General features: G+C 50.2%; 1 long non-coding RNA gene across 2 annotated transcripts; it reads right to left on the reverse strand.

Moving 5' to 3' along the window:
* Positions 1-11514: 11514 nt before the first annotated feature.
* On the reverse strand, positions 11515-13206 carry LOC136993344 (uncharacterized). 2 transcript variants are annotated; one of them, XR_010885638.1, is made up of 2 exons: positions 12902-13206; positions 11515-11817 (listed from the first exon to the last, which is right to left on the reverse strand). It is a non-coding gene; the product is annotated as an uncharacterized lncRNA (long non-coding RNA). The 2 variants fall into 2 exon arrangements; XR_010885639.1 differs by lacking the exon at positions 12902-13206 and adding an exon at positions 12428-12672.
* Between the last annotated feature and the right edge of the window lie 5059 nt (positions 13207-18265).

Genomic DNA, 18265 nt, shown 5'->3' on the forward strand with positions numbered 1-18265 from the left:
CCGCCGGGTCCCGGCCGCGGCAGCCGTCTCCCTCGGTCCTTCTCGAGGGGCTTTGCAGCTGCTCGCAGAAGCTCCTCATAAAAGGACTAGAGAGAAACCAATGACACAAGTTGCTACTAAATTTGTTTTTCATGTTCTTGTTTGTAACAGTTTTGCGTTTTATGAGGAATACTTCCGAAAACTTCCTTGACATGATGGAAACACATGTGGCGCTATAATGCGTTCTGCGACCGTTTTCATGGAGAAATTAGATCAAAACCTGCTTTTCTCTGACAGTTATATTGGGAGGCTTCCCGGTAAGCTGGACAAGCGGAGGAGTGTGGGGTATCCAAGCTGCCCTCGAGCGTGCCTACGCCACTCGCCCTTCCAGGAATACGGCGTGCATGCCTTTTCATGCCCGGGCGCCAGGTAGGTTTTCCTGCTAATCTGTTATTTAAACCTTTCCCCTTTCTTTTTCTAGTGGCAGCGTGGCTCTGTACCTGTTGCCAGTTCATGCACGGCCCCCACCACACCTCCAGGGGACGTGGAAAAAAGTCCTTGGGATTTTATTCGGAGCACAGGTCCGCTGCTATATTTGCTGTGCTGGCAGAGCCAAGCTGTGGGAAGTGAACGCAGATCCCAGAAATTATTTCTTCAGGTTCTCATGTTAATAATGATAAGGTTAAAGGAAGTTTGCTCATTTGAACCAGTTTCTCTTCCTCTATGAAGAGCATGAGCTGAGATATCAATAAAACAGTGTCACGCGTAGTCGGGTCAGGCTGCAGTAGGCGCCGCCGAATTGGTGCGATTCCTCCGGCGTTTGTGTTCGAGGGATTGCAGAGGGGTCCCACGGCCCGGCCTGCGGGTGCCCCTTCCCCGCAGCGGGTGCAGCACCCTCCAGCACCGCTCCTGCAACAGTGTCCCGGCAGGTACCACCGTAGCTAGTGGGCTGTCGGTAATCCTGGTTTTCATTACTTTAATGGCAAAACTTTTGTGTGATGTGAAAAACAATCCTCCCCCTCCCCATGTTTGTAGGAAAGGCTCAGGCTGAGCAACTCGCTTGTGAGAGCTCTTCTGATAGCCTGGAACTGCAGGATGGCAACCAGCCTGCAATGGTCTGGGATATGTTTTAACCAAAAATAAAATTCTAATGCTGGGAAACTGCCACGGTGACTTTCATGAGTAACTCCAGATGAACAGGCCAGGAATTACAGATAGCAACCAAAAACGTTGACAATGGTAGAAATCTTCTGTCCCTGCTGACGAATTTCCAATTTCCGGTTGGTTCATCTGGATGGCAAAGCATCCTCAAGTTTTTCAGTTTTCTTCAAGTACCTGTGGGCTTGTCGGAAATAACCAGGAATAACGCTGCTTTGGCAGTAGCCTCTCCGCTGCTCTCGTTTCAGTGGTGCGTACCTGCGTACGGCCCCAAGAGCTCCAGCGGGTCGGGCATAGTCGTGTGCCGTGGGAAGCAGGCGGGTCGCTTCCATGGCCAACGGCCTTCCCGCAGCGTTTGGGAGAGCTGGGTGCTGCCCGGCGTGCAAGTGTAACAGCACACGGACAGACTGAGCAGGAAAACAGGTAAAACCTATAAAAATATTCCCCGTTTCCAGCTGCGGCTCAGCGCCAGGTGAGAACCAGCACCTCAGCTGCAAGGTCTCTGTCGGCGAGGGCGCTCGCGGGTGCTGGTGGCTTCACCCCTCTCCTTCCTTGCGTCGAGGGCTGGCTCTGATCCCGTGCTGCTGCTGGCTGGCAGGCTTTGGGTCGTCTTCCTCCTCTCCAAGAACGGCCCCAGTTAGTTTGTCAAAGGGCTAAAAGCCGGGAAGGAAAGCCTGGCCCGTTCTCGTGCCCAAGGCACGGCGCGATGCTGTCCCTCAGCGTCGCCCTGAGGAGGGTCAGCAACCGAACATGGAACGGAGATGGTCACGGAGAGGCCTGCACGCGTCAGTGAGGGGAAATTACTGTATTTGTGCCCCTGCTTCTCCTGCAGTCGGGCTGGTGTAAATCGGCACCAGGCTGAAGAAGTCGGGAGGGCTGCACCAGCGTGAACTGGGCTTCGTAAAGAGAGAGGCCCCTTTTGTCGGGCGATGGCTTTTCCTCGGGAGCTAAATGATACATAATGTTTATATAGTGTTTTGCCTCTCCTAAATGCAGGCTAGACATTAATTGATTCCAGGTTCGCTCCGTGAAGTAGGTCAGCTATTTCCATTTTGCAGATAAAGGAACTGCCGCGATTGCCAGAGGTTGCGCCGGGGGTCAGCGGCGGAGCTGCGGTACGAACGCGGGCTGCCCCGTCCCCCCTTCGCCGTTGGGCCACGCTGCCGTGCCGAGTATACAACACTCCTGATGTATGTTGGAATCAGCTGTGAATCTGTAAACCCAGTTACATTAAGCCCGGTTCAAGTGAAATCTGTTTATGTCTCAAACGCTCGCTGCTGGTCAAAGCAGGACTTAGCTAACCTAACGCTGTTTGTGTTCAAAGCCTCTTAAACCTCTGCTCTGACCATCTTGAGAGTGAAATATAAAGTACTTGCTAGGATCTGGCCTGAGTCCAGGGAGTCATTTCAGACTCACCCTCTCTTTTGCTCGTGGGGCCGTTTAGAAAAAACATCACACGTTTTAAACAGCGATGGAAAAAATAATTTTAATTCACTTCTGTTTACATAGCCTTGGAAGCTTGCAAGGGTTTGCGCAGACTATTATTAATGGTTTAAACGGGCATTGTAAAATTGTTGCCTTGTTCTGCGAACATGAGGCCAAATCTTGAGCACCCCATGCCGGTCTAGCTAAGCGCTGGTCTCCACGGCTGTGCTGCAGGGAGGGAGCAAGGATCTTGTGGCTTGGTGGCCTCTGTCGTTGCCTTTTATTCTGGCGTCCTGGGAACAGCCTCGTGCCTGTTCTGCTAGCGTTAAAATATTAAAAGTCTGGATCCAGAGAAATGCCCAGCTCTTGTTGGTTGCCTTCACTTCCGAATGCTGAGCTTGGAGATTTTAGATGGCCGGACCATGGGTCGGGGAGGTATATCCACCCTCTGAGCACCTTTCCATAGACAGGTCTCAAAGGAGGCCTCTGGAGCCTTGATCCAGCTTAATCCAGCAAATCTTGACCTAGCTGTTTGGGAGCCTGGCCCTGCTTTTTGGTTTGGACGTCGTATGAACCAGGCTTTGCTCCTCTGAAAGGGAGGGAGTCGTGCCCGCAGGTGCAGCGGGTGGGCGCGAGAGGTGAGTCGGTCCCAGGCAACGTGTCCTGACGGCTCTCGAACCAGTGGAGGTAGCGGATGAGACGCCTGCGTGTGAGCTCAGCCCCCGTGTCACACGCATCCTTGCACGCTTCGATCAGAAGACTCGGACGCGGTTTTACTAGTCTATTGCACAGCGGGATCTTGTACCTATAAAACTGCTCTTAATTACTTCCTAAGTTACTAGACAGGGTGATGCTGATTTTGTCATATAGCCCAGTAGGGTTTTGTCTATTTAATATAAAACCTTCCCCTGCCATAACTTACTTTTCCATGTGCATTGGTATACAGTCCTGGGCTGCATGTGTATGTGTCCGTGGCTCCAAGCTCTGAGAGGGGCTAGTTTTCGGACACCCATTGGTCTGGTCTCTGAAGCTGCCTGGGCCGTTTTTGCTTGCCAGCTTGTGCCCGTGCCGGCCTTCACGCTGCAGAGACGTGGCCCAGCTCCAACGCGCCCCAGCAGGTTGGCGCGACGGCTGCCCAAGAGGTGCCGCGGCCAGGGAGCCACCCGGGAGCCCGGTTTTACACATGGAGCCCTCTAATAGCAAAGCAAATTTGTAGATAAAATGATAGTTGGGAACTCAGTCTATGCCAGCATCAGTTCCTGAAGCCTCTAGACACCTTTGAAAGTCTCCAATCAAAATCCTGCTTCTGTTTTGCCTCTGTGATCCTCCAAAATTACCGTGCACTGTGGTACACATTCGAGCAGCAATTTTATAATAAGCGTAAGCAAGCAATTTATCTGCCTACTTTGCAAGTCAACCTTACACAACAGATTACAGGGGCGCTTAAAGGCATGTTAGTGTTAGTGGTTGGATCACTGTTATTACTGCCACTGCTGGCTCTCGCTGAAACAAATGCAGGACTAATCTAACCTCATTAACTGACTCTGATGTATTCTAAAAGCAAATGCGCAATGTGCGAGTGAAACACTGTATTTAAAAAAGAATCTTCATTTATGAGGATAACAAAGTTTGGAGGCTTTCACATAAATACCAGAGACTGGTCTTTTCCAGAGGCTTCCCTGGAGATGTCGTGACACTGGCTTCCTCCAGAGCTGCAGACCCTGAGCAATGAGGATATCGGCGTTAACAGTGGGACATGGATACAGGAGCGACCTCAGTGATGACCGCGTGGCTGAGAGGCAAGGTAAGGTAGCAGCACAGGTACCCGCGGCCAGCCCTAGCATTGCTTCCATCTGTAATCGTTTGGTTGCCATAGGGTTTTTGCTTTGTTGGGACGTGGCTTTAGATAAAAGATCTCTGAGTAACAAACATCATTGATTGAGAAACGCTTCACGTGCTTCGCCATCGCGTGTCTGCATTAGGTAGGGAGACCAGTGTCTATTCTGCAAGGTGGCCCTGTCCTAGGGGTGTTTTCCTTGGAAAAGACGCCAGATTGGTTCCCAGAACGTGATACTGCGAGGAGTCCACCCTCTTCCTGCACAAGAGGTAAGCTTTAGACTGACGCTGTATTTGATACCAGGCTGGTAGGCAGCAGCCAGCTCTGACACACAGACATCGCGAGGCCCAGACCGTTCCTCCACTGCCCACCTCAGCTGCGAGAAATACTGTAACGGAGGGTTTGAAATCAGTGGGAGCGTCCTTGAGTTCAAAGAGTGAGGAGTCCAGTTAGGAGATTAAGCAAAGACTGCAAATGGGATTTCTGTCGTAATAGGCCTAATTACCTGGCTAAAAGATGAATCATTTGGTTCATGCTTCTCTTGCATGCCTGTACACCGGGGATAATCCAATTGATTAAGCTGTTCTGGATGGATGTTGGCACGGGAAGAGAACCAGTCCCAGAGTTTTGAGACATGACATTAATGTTCACAGAGGTGAGCAGGCTCTCAAACGCAACAGCTCTGCAGAGAAATGCCTTTTCCTTCATTCGAGGCTCATGCCTGCAGACTGTAGCTTAGCTCTGGAAACCCTGCGAAAAGCAGCAAGGTAAGGCTGGGCTGTTCCACTTCTGCGTTACATCATCTGCCGATGCTGTTATGAACACACGGGAAAAAATTGGGGACAACAGTGGTAGGAGGCAAGGCAAGATCTCAAATCAGCACAGAAACTGGCTGTTTCTTCTGGCTCAAAGAACAAGCGTTTTCAGTGGACCTATTGCTACCATCCGTGACATGGGTTTGCCCCACAGGTCTTACTTTCTACCCAGTTTTCCATCAAGATTTGCACTTCTGAAAAATTGCATGTGCACTTCTGCTGTCCTAATTAGTTACCAGTGCAGATAACACACTCTCCTCGGAGATATTTGCCTAGCAAACTGGGCCCATGCTTGGTGGCTCCCTCACGGCACGGTTATTACCTGTGGGTCCAGAACGGGCAATCCAAACCGAGACCTCTGAGAGTCCAGACCTCTGTCTCTGCACTTAGATGCTACAAAAAAGAAAGTGGTAAAGCAAAACACTGGGAAATCTGTTTCTTATTTACTGTACTGCCAAGCCGCTATAAGACTTGTTGGAATCGTAACCCCAGAAAAACGTAAGGAGTGGAAAGGATTTTCCTGTTGATATTATCAGCTGTAGGAGAAACACATTGCCCTGACGCCAGACTCGGGCAGGTGAGTGCCAGAGGAACTGTGTTTCTGCTAGTTCATGAGGGTGAGAAAAATGTTTGCAAATGTTTCATATTTTTCTCGGCTCTTTGCGAGAGGGAAATTTATTAAACTTTAAGAAGAATTGAAGGCAGACTGCAGTGCTTGGAGAAGGAATATTTGGCGAGACACTTCACAGTTTTGGTGGTGATAGTCAGCAAACGTGATGTGGAATCACGGTGGCAGGAGAAAAAGCATCGGGTGATCCGGCTGAGGTGGGTTTCTGCTGGATGTTCTCTTGTTCGACCTCTCTGAAGGGATCTCCCAGTACGATGTGATCGCGAGGCACCGCGGGAAGTGCAAAAGCAGTATCTGTGCTCTCTGGGCTATGGGGCAAAAGTCATTCTGTGGTGCCAGGCAGCTGTTTCCAAATTAGCCAGAGTGCTCCGTCTGCTGTTTGCGCCCTTCGACGCATGCCCCGTCCTGGGAACGCCGCAGATCACCCCGGGCTGCCGTGGGCTGGAGCCTCGGCTGCTCTGACGGCAGCCGGCACAGGCTGAGCCGGAGAAAGTTTCCCAGAGACTTTCGGGCCGTGATGCCGGGAGCCAGAGCTGCCTTGGCAGGGGCGGCCGCCGTTGTTCGAACCTGCCCTCTCGCCCGTGAGTCAGAGCGGAGGTGCCGGAGTCAGGGGATGGCTCCAAGCAAAGATGCGGAGCGGGGAGCTGCTTGCAGAGATGCTCCTTTCCTTGAGGGCAAGTCTGAAAACCATTAGCAAGGGAGAGAGCCGCGGATCCTGGCTCCGGCCTCCCGAGGCAGCGCCAGAGACACGAAAGCCTGCCTCCGGGAGCCGGAGCGGCGGCGGGCGTCCAGCCGGGTCCGACGCGGAGGCCTCGGGGCCTCCCTGGAGCGTGCGGAGAGCCGAGGTGGCAGAAAAGTGCCGAGCGACCCGCGATTAACGGGCACCATCCGCAGCATGCCGGGGCCTTTGCCGGGTCTTGCAGAGGTGGCGCTTGCCTGGCAGAGCGCCGGGAGGGCTCGGCCGGCGCCGGAGTCGCAACCGCGACGGCAGGGCCGAGCTCCCCGGCTTACGGGCAAGGCGTGAAGGGAGCCCTGAGCCCCCGCGTGCCTCGCTGCGTCCCCAGCGTGCGAGGGAGCCTTCGTGGGAAGGAGGGCCCCGGTTAAGTAGGAAAACCCCGCGAGATGGCTAGGCGGGGCGTCCCGGGGACGAGAGGCACGGGGCATCTCCGCGTCTGCTGTAGCGAGAGCAGCTTTAAAGCTTTTGCTCCCCTCGGTGGCGTATGAACATTTGGCTCCCGGGGGCTGCCAATCCCCCCTTCATCTATGCAGTGGAGCAGAGCCGGATAAAACCCTGGGATCGCCTGTGCGGGTGAAGAGATGGACATTACCCGAGGTGCGAGCAGCGCCGCTTTGTCCGGGCCTGGGGGAGCGCGCGGCTCGGCGTGGGAACGGCGGGATGGAGCCAGCGGCGGGGGACAAGGCCGCTCCGGACGGGGCGTCTTTGGGGATGGGGTGGACGGGCTGGGCACGAGGGGCTCGGGGGCGCCAGGCAGCGGGCGAGGGGCGTCGATGGAGCCGGGATGCGTGGACCGTTCCCGGCACAAACCACGGACGGGCTATGGGCAACCTGGCTCCGCGGGACGGCTGAAGCGACGGAGAGCCGATGCGCTGAGGCGGGCATCGGACTCGCCTGGAGACGGGCCCGGACGGAGACCCCGGAGCCGAGCGCTCCCGAGCCTTGGGGAGGTCCTGCCGCCTCCAGGCTCCGCCGTCGTGGCTCGGAGCCATCTCTCGTTTAGTCCCAGCGAATTACCGAGCCCCAGGAAGCCTCCCTCACTTAGTCCTTTGTAGAAGTCAAGGGCTCAAATTGAGCAGGAGCTTAGGGAAACCGTTTCCCTTGTTAAAATAAATGTATTAGTTTAATATGTGCCAGGAGAGGACAGGGAGTTCTCCTTGTTAAACATTTACCAGTCAAACCCTGCTGAGGACTTACTCGGAGCAATTCAGTTTAGTGATTTCCTTCAATTGTGGTCCGAGTCTCCGGCCCGGCAGGGCGGAGGGGCTGAGGAGGGATCCCAGGGAACCATGGCCGAACCGCGGATGGGAGCGGAGCAGGGCAGGACGACGGCCCGGCTGGCCCCCGGGGAGGACCCGCGGCGGGCGGCCGCTGCCGACACCTGCCCTGGGAGAGCCCCAGCCGTGGTGGGACACCGGCTCCGGGCACGGCAGCGAGCGGCACAGCACAGACCCTAAGGATGCAAAAAAAACCCCGCTGAGCAGAGGCGTGAGATGTTGTCCCGTGCCTCACCTGTCTCTTACAGCTGCCGGTTCCTTCCCGGACGCGTCTCGGTGATCGCTTTAATGGGGAGCGTGATTTCCACGGCGGCGGGGTGTCCCCAAGCTGGGAGTCGCCTTCGTTTCGGTAAGCTGTCCCTGCCGCTGCCTGCTGGTGGTGTTGGGCTGCGCTCCAATAATCTGCCCCGGTTCGCGATTTCTTAACACAGCTATTTTATTTATGATAAGAATTCTGTATTTACGTTACTTACATGTAGGTATATATTAATTTAATGCCTATTTACAGTAAGAATTTCATTTTAATTTACAAGATTATACTCCAGCAATCTTTTTCCAGTTCAGGGTTTCTCAACATACATAACGCTTTTTTTCTCTTGTCAAGATAAATTCGATCATTTGTACGTTCCGCGACTCCGCGTTGTTTTTTAACCTTGTCGCTTCTTTATAAACTCTCTAGATTTAATAAAATGGAAGTATCACATACGAGGAAAACGCACGGGGTCTATATAGAAACGCTTAGGACTTGTTGATCGCTTGCGCTTCTGGAACGCAGCGATCGCAGATTTTAAAAGATCGTGCAGTCGTGTATTTTTTTAAAGGATGGCTCTATTAATAATGCTAAGAGAAAACAGATGCGTCAGGTTCGCAACCAGAAATGTGGATATTCCAGGAGACATCAACTGTTGGAAGTAAACAGCAGCCCTGATTCAACAAAGCACTTAAGCAGACACTCAACTTTAAGCATGTACTTAACGCTGACTTCGGCGGGGCGTTAACATATGTCCTGCTATATAAGGAGGGACTTAAGTACGTACTTACAGTTAAGCTTGCGCTTAAGTGCTTTGTTGAATTGGGGCCAATCCGTCAGCGCTCCCGCCGTCTCCCTAACGTGCTCTAACCCCAACCGTGCCTGACATCCCGGAAAGTCAAGCAGGGACTCCGGTGTTCACCTGGGGGCGTTTCTGCTCCCCTGGGGGGCTGCGGCGGCTTTGCAGTGGGGCCTCCCTGCCCGCGCGGGGGCCAGGCCCCTGCGACGGGGACGCGAGCCCTGGCGGGTCCCTGGGGTGGGGAGAAGCTGAGAAACGGTCACGTGGGGCTCCCTCTAGGAGGGACGAGCTGAGAAGCCTTTGGTGCCTTTATTCTTATTGTTTTTTAAGTTGAGACATTTTTCAGTAATATTTTGTATGTTCATTAGAGAGGCTTGCTTTTTTTGTGCTTTTGTGTTATTATTTTTTTCTTCAAGTCCTGAGCACCAAGAGGTGCACTGTGCAATGATGTGGCCTCCCTGGTCAACCTTAACGCATGAAAATGCAGTTCTGTAATTGCTTCCTCTTGCAGCTGTCTCTCCGGTTATATCCCCCATGCACCGTGTTGCGTGCACGCGAGTGGGAAAGGCCTTTGGGTCTTCAGGAGTTGCTGAAGACCCCCCTGGCCAGCCTGGGTGCCCTGAAACGCCTTTCCAGTCATAGCCTAAGACTTTGCGCCCTGGCTGTAGACCACCTTCATTTCCAGCCGAAGGCTTCCTGGTGTGGTCACGCAGTGGCACTTGAAATCAGCATTGTTGGAAACCCCCAAGGCCCAGCTCTCAACCCCTTCCATAATTTGGGATCAAATCCTCATCTTTCATTTGTTGGCTTTTGTTTGAGGTCACCCAGATTTCTGTGAAAACGGAGCAGGTGCTGCCGGTCCTGCTCCGTGAGCCAAGAAGAGCCCAGTAAAAGCAAGCAGCAAATGTGATATAACCCCAGCCCCAAAACGCACTTAATGAATCCCAAACGAGGCGTTTCCAAAGCTATCCTCATCTGCAGGGGAGATTCTGGCCTTGCTGTGATAAAAGGGAATTTTTCTGCACTTGTTTCAATGGGACCATAACTGCTTTCTCCCTAATGTTTTACTTCTGGACAGTTTTTAAACTGAAGCTATGGCAGAAACTCTATCAAACAAACCAGTCTGTTTGACAGCAAGTCTGCCGAGCCTTTCCCAGCCTGGATTTTCCATCTTGAGCAATTATCCACCCAAAAAGTCATGACTGGCAAGGCATGCTCACTGCAAAAGAGAAGATTTTGTTGTAGGAATGAAAGATGGACCAAAGTCCGTGGCCACCAGTTACACATGGCTCGAGGAACATCCTCTACATATCACTGGAAGTTTTGCTTGAATAAAATAAAGAAATAAAGACCTCAGAGACTTCTCTACCTGTTTTCTTTGTATATGGCAGCATCCAAGTTCCAGTTATTTCTGTGTCTTGGAAGAAAAAAAAAAACCTACCAGAAACCAAAGGCATGCAAGTCTGTAGCGCAGTTTGGTACCTGGAAGACTCCAGGCTGGAGTGCGCACTCCTGATTTATGGTGTACTTGTTAAAACCACTTGTTCTTGTCATAACAAAACAGAGAGAAGTGAAGTTTGGTAGAGGGTCTCCTTCTAGTTGGCACTTCATCATGGCTTCTTACTCCTTCTTAGGTTCTGGGGGTTTACAGTTATATAAAACTTAATGAATCAGTATACTTTAGATTTCCTTCCTAATACATATGGGTTCAATTAACTGCACTGTTTGCTTATTTAAGCGTTTTCATTAAATTGCTTTACTGTATTTTCCCGCAATTGAAGGGGAGCATGGTGGGGCTGATGCCATCTGCCATCATCAGTTTAGCAGAACCTTTTCCTTTGTTCAGAGCCATTCTTTTTTATTATAAGCCACCCTCCCTGCCCCCATTTCCCTCTATGCCAGGCAGTTATTGCCTTTGCCTCTTCTGACTGCAGATTGATAAATAAAAAGCTTGTGCAAGGACCCTGGCGCACGGTATTTTTAAGGCGCCTTTTTACAAGATCAGGTTGTGCTTTGCTCCCCCTCCTCTCCCCCTGCTTGCAGATTCCTCTTTGCTCCAGCTCGGGAATGAATCGTCGTTGCCGTTACGATAGCTGGGAGCTCTTGCTGCCCAGCTCTGCTGGATAGTGGAAGGCTTTGGCAAAACACCCGTCCGGCCTGCAAACGCGGCACAGGGCGGCAAGCACCGGGCAGAGGGTTTTTTTCCCTTGTTTTTAAGGGAAAGCTGATTCCAGCTCTCCCCCCGTACCATGGCATCCTTCCTAAAGGTCCCATCTGGGATGGGGTCACGTCTCTGCAGGCTCCCACCCTGCAGCACTGCCCGGGGCCCCCGCTTCGCTCCTGGATCCGGTGTCTCAGCGCTTCCCCCGCTGCCCAGCACTGAGGCAGAGTTTTATTGCGTTCTTCCGTGTCGCTTTAATCCTTCCTTGCAGCAGCGTCGCAGCAGCGGGGACCCCCGCGGGGACCAGCGCGGCCCCAGGGGACGCCGGCGGCGGTCGGTGCGCGCAGGGCCCGGGCTGCCTCGCCAAGACGCCTCGCGTGGCCGCGGGGTGCGAATTCGGCACAGACGATGCTTCATCCCAGCTTTACAGACCGACTAAACCGCATAAGCTCGTCCGGTTTATTTGGGATGCAGCCTGCAGGCTGTTACACAAAATAAGTGCTTTTATAGACATCGCTAATAGAAAAAACACCTCCCGAAGAATATAATAGAAGAAGGAAGACGGCATTCGTTGTACAGGACTCTGTTCCGGAGATGGGCTTTCTGGTGTGGAGATGTGGTGCTGGATATCGCGCTGTTTGTCCGTCTCTGTTAGCACAGGATGGCACTTGAGCCTCCGGGAGCAAGCTGCTGTTTTGCAATACGGTCGGGGGAGCAAAACGCCCTCGCGCTTCATCATTTTCTGTTCCACGCTAGGGGCATTTTGCATAAGGCAAGATGCAAAGGGAATAAATAACTCACCCTGGAGGGACACGGGCAGCCTGCGGCAGGGCCAGCGAGGCAGCTGCTTCCAGCCCTCGCTTGTGAGAGTCCGGGCTGTCCGTGCAGGCACCCCGGCCCCTCGCCCTTCCCGGAGGCCAAGGAAGCTGCTGCGGTCACGGAGCACCCGGGGGTGCTGTTTCGGGGCCCTGCCCCGCCGCTGTCGCTCTCTGCCCCCTTTGCGGAGGGTTTTCGGTCTGTGCAGCTTTGGACCAAACAGGTCCAAAAATGCAAAGACAGGCAAGAAAAGAAACACCCCAAGCCCACCAGTTTTCAGTGAAGTGAAATATAAGAAAAAGTAAAATCTAGCAAAATTTTAAACTGCAAGGAAAAGCATTTGTTGTATTAACACCCCCCCCCCACACACAAACTGTGTACAGGCTTTTTTCTTCCTTTTTTTTCTTGCAGGCATTTTTTAAAAAGGTTTTCTGATTTGTGTCCCAACGAAAAACGCAGGGAAGGCAACGCACATTTTGCAAAATACAGTGCTGCCAAATTAACCTCTGAGGGGGAAAAAAAAAAGAAAAAAAAAAAAAGGATCACCTGGAAAACCGTCAGCTGGGACCCTCGGCCGCGGCGCGACCCCCGGCACGGCCGAGCCCGTCACCGGCGCGGCCGGGGCCACCGCCGACCTCCGCCAACCCCTCGGGCTGCCGGACCCTGCGGCAGCGGCCCCTCCGCCGCCTCTGCCCAAATCGCAAGGAGTCACCTGAGCCCCCCGAGCGGCGGACGGGGGCGCGGAGCCCCGGGGCGGCGTCCCAGCCCTGCCAGCTCCCGCCTCGCTCGCTCGCTCGGGTGCCTTTTCTTCTGCAAGTGAGGCATAAAATAAATTGAAGCTGCTGGCTGCGGTAAACGTTCCCGCAAAACATGCCTGTTCTTGATACCCCAAATGCAGATAGGCAATTGTGGAAGAAAAAGGAGAAAGGGAAAAAAAACAAAACAAAACAAAACGAAAAGGAGAGAGAGAGAAAAAACCCGACGCTTCCAAGACACTAAAAATAGACTCTGATCACTTACCAAATGGTAAAATGAAAATGATTTGCTTTGAATAGTCTCCAGAAAGGCTCAGATACAATGTCTTGTGGAGCAAAATTGAATCAGTTGAAAGTGCAGACGCCAGCTCAGCCTAATCCCTCCCAGCTGCTTTGCTTTGCTTTTTTTCCAACAAGCAGCCCCTAAAAGTCGTCTCCCTAATCCTGCAAACTGAAATTCAATCTTGTATTTTTTTTTTTAAATCAAGTTTCAAGCCTGGGGCTTGCAGGGTGGGGGAAGAGGAGGAGGGAGGGCTTTGGGGTTGCCTCCTTCCCCTCGCCCTGGCTGCAGTAAACACAGCCTTGAATTCAAGGAAAAGCTTTAGACTGCAATTCGCATGACTTGGGCCAAGCACACAAATCTGGTGTCTTTAAAGCCCCTCCAGCAGACAGGAGATAGCTTTGAGATGCTCACTAAATGGCTGTCTGGTTGCTGCCTTTTTTGTTGTTGATTGGGGGCCTCCGAGACTTTGTCTCTGGGTTGTTTTTCCTCTTTTTCTTTCCTTTTTTTTTTTTTTTTTTGGGGGGGGGGTGTCTGCTTTTATCAGTGAATTTGGGTTGGGCATTTACCTAATGCAAAGACCAAGACAAACAGTTTGGCGCAGAGGCCGGTGATTGCGGCCAGCGGGGCATGTGCGGGCTCTGCTATCTAGAGGAATACCGGGAGGTATTTATGACACTTTCCCAAGAGTTTCCTGCCTCCTGCCCTCCTCTCCCCCAGCTCTTGCTGCGTCTGCGAGTTGCAAGGACTCGGCAAACACGCCGGGCGCCTCGCTCTGCGGCTCGCCCGCGAGGGTAACGCCACGCGCTTGCTGCAGTTGCTTCCGCAGTTTTTGCCACCCGGTGATTCACAGATCCCAACGTTTTTAGGCATCAAGTGGTACTTTTTTGGGGGGGTTGCAGGATAATTAAGAATAGATGAAACAACAGCAAGGCGTTCAAAGCAGAACCCCGCGGGTCGGCGGTGTTGCTCCGATAATCCCAGTTCCTGGATGTGAACACTTCCAAACTCAGAGGTTGGAAAGGTTTCGCCGTTTCAGACATGCAGGTTCACCCTGCCAGGCTCTTGTCTGAACCCCGGTCAGCAACGAGAATTTTAGCAGGAAAAAAAACAAATGCTTAAGAGTGAGAAGAGGGTGATCTCTATTTTGCAATATGGAAATCGCCCTAGAAACGGTTCCGGGCAGAGGTACTGTTGCCTGGTCAGGGAAAGATGCTGGAGCACCAACAAAAGATAGGAAATTACACTTAAAAGGACTTAAAAGAGGAATGGAAAGCTCAGATGGAAAATTTGATACCACTTCTCTTAATCTGCTATATAGGATGACAAAACACGTACCTACATTAACACCAGTGCAGCTGCCACAGCCAAGCAGATATTTGAAGTTGGAGAAGCTGGTCCGATATCATGAAAAACCACACATTTCACTGTTACAGAGATCAGTATTTTGTCTGTTCATAATGTCAACTTTTCTTCAGCTTATTGGCGTAATAGTCTTTATTTCCCCCCGCCACATACACACACCGTGCTGGGAGCAAACTACTTATTTGCAACTGGCTGTTATTAGTGCTTTGAGACACCTGGAGTTGCATGACATTTTATTCAGACAATATCTGTTCTTGCTCTCCATATCCTTGTACCTCTTGGCCCCATGCAAGGCAAGGTCACCGAGCGCGATAAGAGTATTACTGCTAAAGGTCACTCTGAACTGAATCACCTCTAGTACAACAAGGGCGAGCCCACGTCGGGCACACGGAGCAAATGGCCCCATGGGCTGGTAGGGAAGAAGAGACGGTGGTGTGGAATGGTGGGTGGCTTAGCCGGCCAGGTCGGTGTGGGCTCGGACTTGGAAAGACGAGCATTGGGGGAGCGGGCAGATGTGGAGCTGCATGGCTATATAACAAAACTTTATGGCTTGAAGTGATGGACAGTTTAGACAGATGTATAAGGATAAATGGGTGGAGATGTACAGATGGATGCATGGAAGGTGGATAGATTAGAATAGATTGGCATCGTTGCATAGGTACCGACAATGTGTATGCAGAGGACAGATAATTTGATAGCAATACAATGGAAACGTTGGGATGGAGGGAAAAATGTGTGTATTTGACATGCACTGGATGGCCTAGCCAGGGGTTTAGTTAGGGCTTGATGGACAAGGGGATAACTGGAATAGAGGTAGGACATGTTCTGTTGGAGCAAGTGCCCTGGGTGGGAGGGTAGTGTAGGCAGGAGCTGGCTGGCCGGACAGATAGTGGAACTGGGTGTGAGGTGGCTCACGGGCTGGATGGCAACTCCATGGGATGAACATATAGACAAAAGCGGAGTTGGCTGGATATGCTGTGGGATAGAAATATTCAAAAATGTAGAATTAGGTAGGGGACAACTACAGAGGGAAAAAGTAGAAAGAAAGGTTAGATATATGAGCTTGTACACAAAGTGATAGATCAATCAGACCACAGTGTGTAACATATAAAGCTTAGAAAGAGGCTGAAATCAGCTGGATAAACATGCACGGGATGGATAGCAGTATATCTGAGCCTGATAGCCACGATAAAATGAGCAAATAGGTATCCAAATATCACATGTCAGTTTGCTGAATAGGTGTGGAATAGATAAATATGGAAGAGAGAAAGCTAGGCTGGGTAGGTAAAGTGGCTGCTGGATGGTTGGGAAGTTAAGTAAAATCGATATAATGTGGATAAATTAAAATATAGAAATGTGGAGTAGGTATCATAAGTATGTAGATATACTACCTATCAGGTAGATAAGTACAGATCCAGCTGAAAAGATAGCAGGACTTACGGAATAAATGGAGACATGAATTGATAGATATATCAATATGTTTATGTAAAGAGATTTGTAGAGATGTTATGGGATGCATAGATAAAATAAAAGTGAGATGAGTAGCAATGACACAAACAGACCTAAAATGGGAAAATGGATATAATAGAGAAAGAGATGAGCCACTATAAATATGGAGGATATTCTGGGGTTAGGTCAGCTGAGTAAAAACTGGATGGAGGGGTGAATAGATGTGTGTATATACAGAGTAAAGAGAGTATTAACTGAGCTTGTTTGAGCGAGAAAGATTGACTAGATAAACATGCAGAGGGTAGGTTAATAAATTAAAGGCCAAAAGAGAGAGAGAGAGATTAGACTGAGGTGGGTGGGTTTATGGCAGATGAAACACGAGTTGTCTGGGTAAAGGGACAGAAAGATAGCTGCAGTGATGGAATAAGTACGTGACCAACACGGCCAGAAAAAAGTGGACAGATAGGGTGGATAGGGTATACATTCATTATGAGGAATGTGGAGAAGAGAGGAATGGGTAATGGAAGAGCAATAACAGAGTTAATAGATGAGTAGTTAATAGAGTAATAGATGAATAACACCCACAGAGAAGGTAGAGAGTTAGCTAGACTACGTGTGAGACACCAAGACAGAGAAATATAAAAATGGAGACTCACAAGGCACAGATAAGTGAAGGAGGTATTGGTTAGGTGCATAAAAAAAAAATAAATGTAAAAGTAGATACAGGAAAAACACATAAGGAATAGTTAGGTAAAAGAGGCATGGGATAGGATTACATATAAAATCCATACAAACTAGAGTGGTTATGTTGAAAAAAACAGCCTGAGATGACTAGCTAGCTAACAGGTTGGACTGGGCATCGGATTGATAAGGAGACAGAGGAGCGTTCATGAGCTGGGAGTGTTGAGAAATTAGCCTGATGATCAAGTAGCAATTAGAGGGATGTTAAACGGATGGGTGAATTCTGGACAGGACGATTAATGAAGAAGTATGGGGATGCGCATACAGATAAGTGTGTACCAGGAAGCTCGACACAGTGGGTATGGGCAAGCAGGAAGATGAATATGGATGGAACGGGGAGGTAGATGGAGATACACAGATTACCAGGTGCTATGGAAATACAGAGGGATTAATTAGAATTTGCATGAGATGGATCAGATAGGTAAGTAGTTGCAGACATTAGTTTAATGAGTATGTATAAAATAGATTAGACTGCGAAGAAATTTGGTTCATTGTGGCATTAGTTGTGTTGATGTCTTAGGCTTGACAGGCAAAAGTAGAAGTGGTGAATACATCAGTTCAGTAAGAAAGGACTAGAGTGATTAGTAGGTATGATCTAGACTGGATGTGTGAGACAGGAATGCATGCAAAATAGGCGGATAGTTCAGGTAAATGAGAATATATGGGGAAAATGGATTGGTAAGTGTTATGAAACTCGACTATTAACACCTACATAGACCTGTGGGAGAGAAAAATAGGTGATTAGAAGTCGTGAGAGGAGAAGGAAGAGAATAGATCTGTTTGCACAAGAAATAAACAGGGAGATACTACATGTTCCAAGCTGAAATCTGACCCCCCAAACCAATCCTAAAACTAACCCTAACTCTATACCCTGACCCTAATACAAACCCAACCCTAACCTTAAACCTTACCCTAACACAACCCTAAGCCTAACCTAACCCCTAACAGTACCCTGCCACACTGAGCATAACCCAACACTAACTGTAACCCCAACCTCACCTCAAATCCTAACCTGACATCTAACCCTAACACACGGTAAACCCAACTGCAGACCCTAATACTAACCGTAAATGTATCCTAAGCCTAACCCCTCTCTTGCCCTATCCCAGCCATAACCCAAACCTAAATGCTGGCCCAACCCTATCCCTAACCCCACACCTATCTCAGCCCCAACCCTAACCCTAACCACCTCCAGCCCCTAACTCTAAACTGTAATCCTTGACCCTATCCCAAACTCTAGCCTAAAACTTAATCTTAACCTTGCACCTTAGAGAAACATCTAGAAATTAATGATAAGTTTGTATTTAGCTGATACTAAATTGTGTTCCAACTGCAATTTAAACAAAGGAAGGAAAATTAGATAAATATGTCTGAGATAGAGCTAATATCAGTATTTTTTGGCTAGGGTTGGTGGGAAGGTTCGCTAAATGAGAGGGTATAAGGCAGAGATGGACAAATTAAATGCGTCTGCATAGAACAGTTAATCAGAGCTGGGAGTGTGCAAGTAAGGAGATGAGTATTTCATATTTGTGAAGTCAGATCAGAGATCGGATAGATGAAGATGTATAGACTAGACTGATAAGTATGACTGGGTGGCTATGTCGCATGGTAGGTGAGCATGAGGTAGACAAGTATTTATATGGGATAGATAAGGAATGAGGGAAGAAGAAATATGACACAGGTGAACACACATAGAGTTGGGGAGCCATTGAATAAACATGTATGTGTGTTGTCTTATCTTATTGCAATGTAGAGGGAGGACAGGTGACTGAGCAGTTACGGGACAGGACAACA

Source organism: Apteryx mantelli, chromosome 14, assembly GCF_036417845.1.
Source record: "Apteryx mantelli isolate bAptMan1 chromosome 14, bAptMan1.hap1, whole genome shotgun sequence".
NCBI classification, from domain to species: Eukaryota; Metazoa; Chordata; class Aves; order Apterygiformes; family Apterygidae; genus Apteryx; species Apteryx mantelli.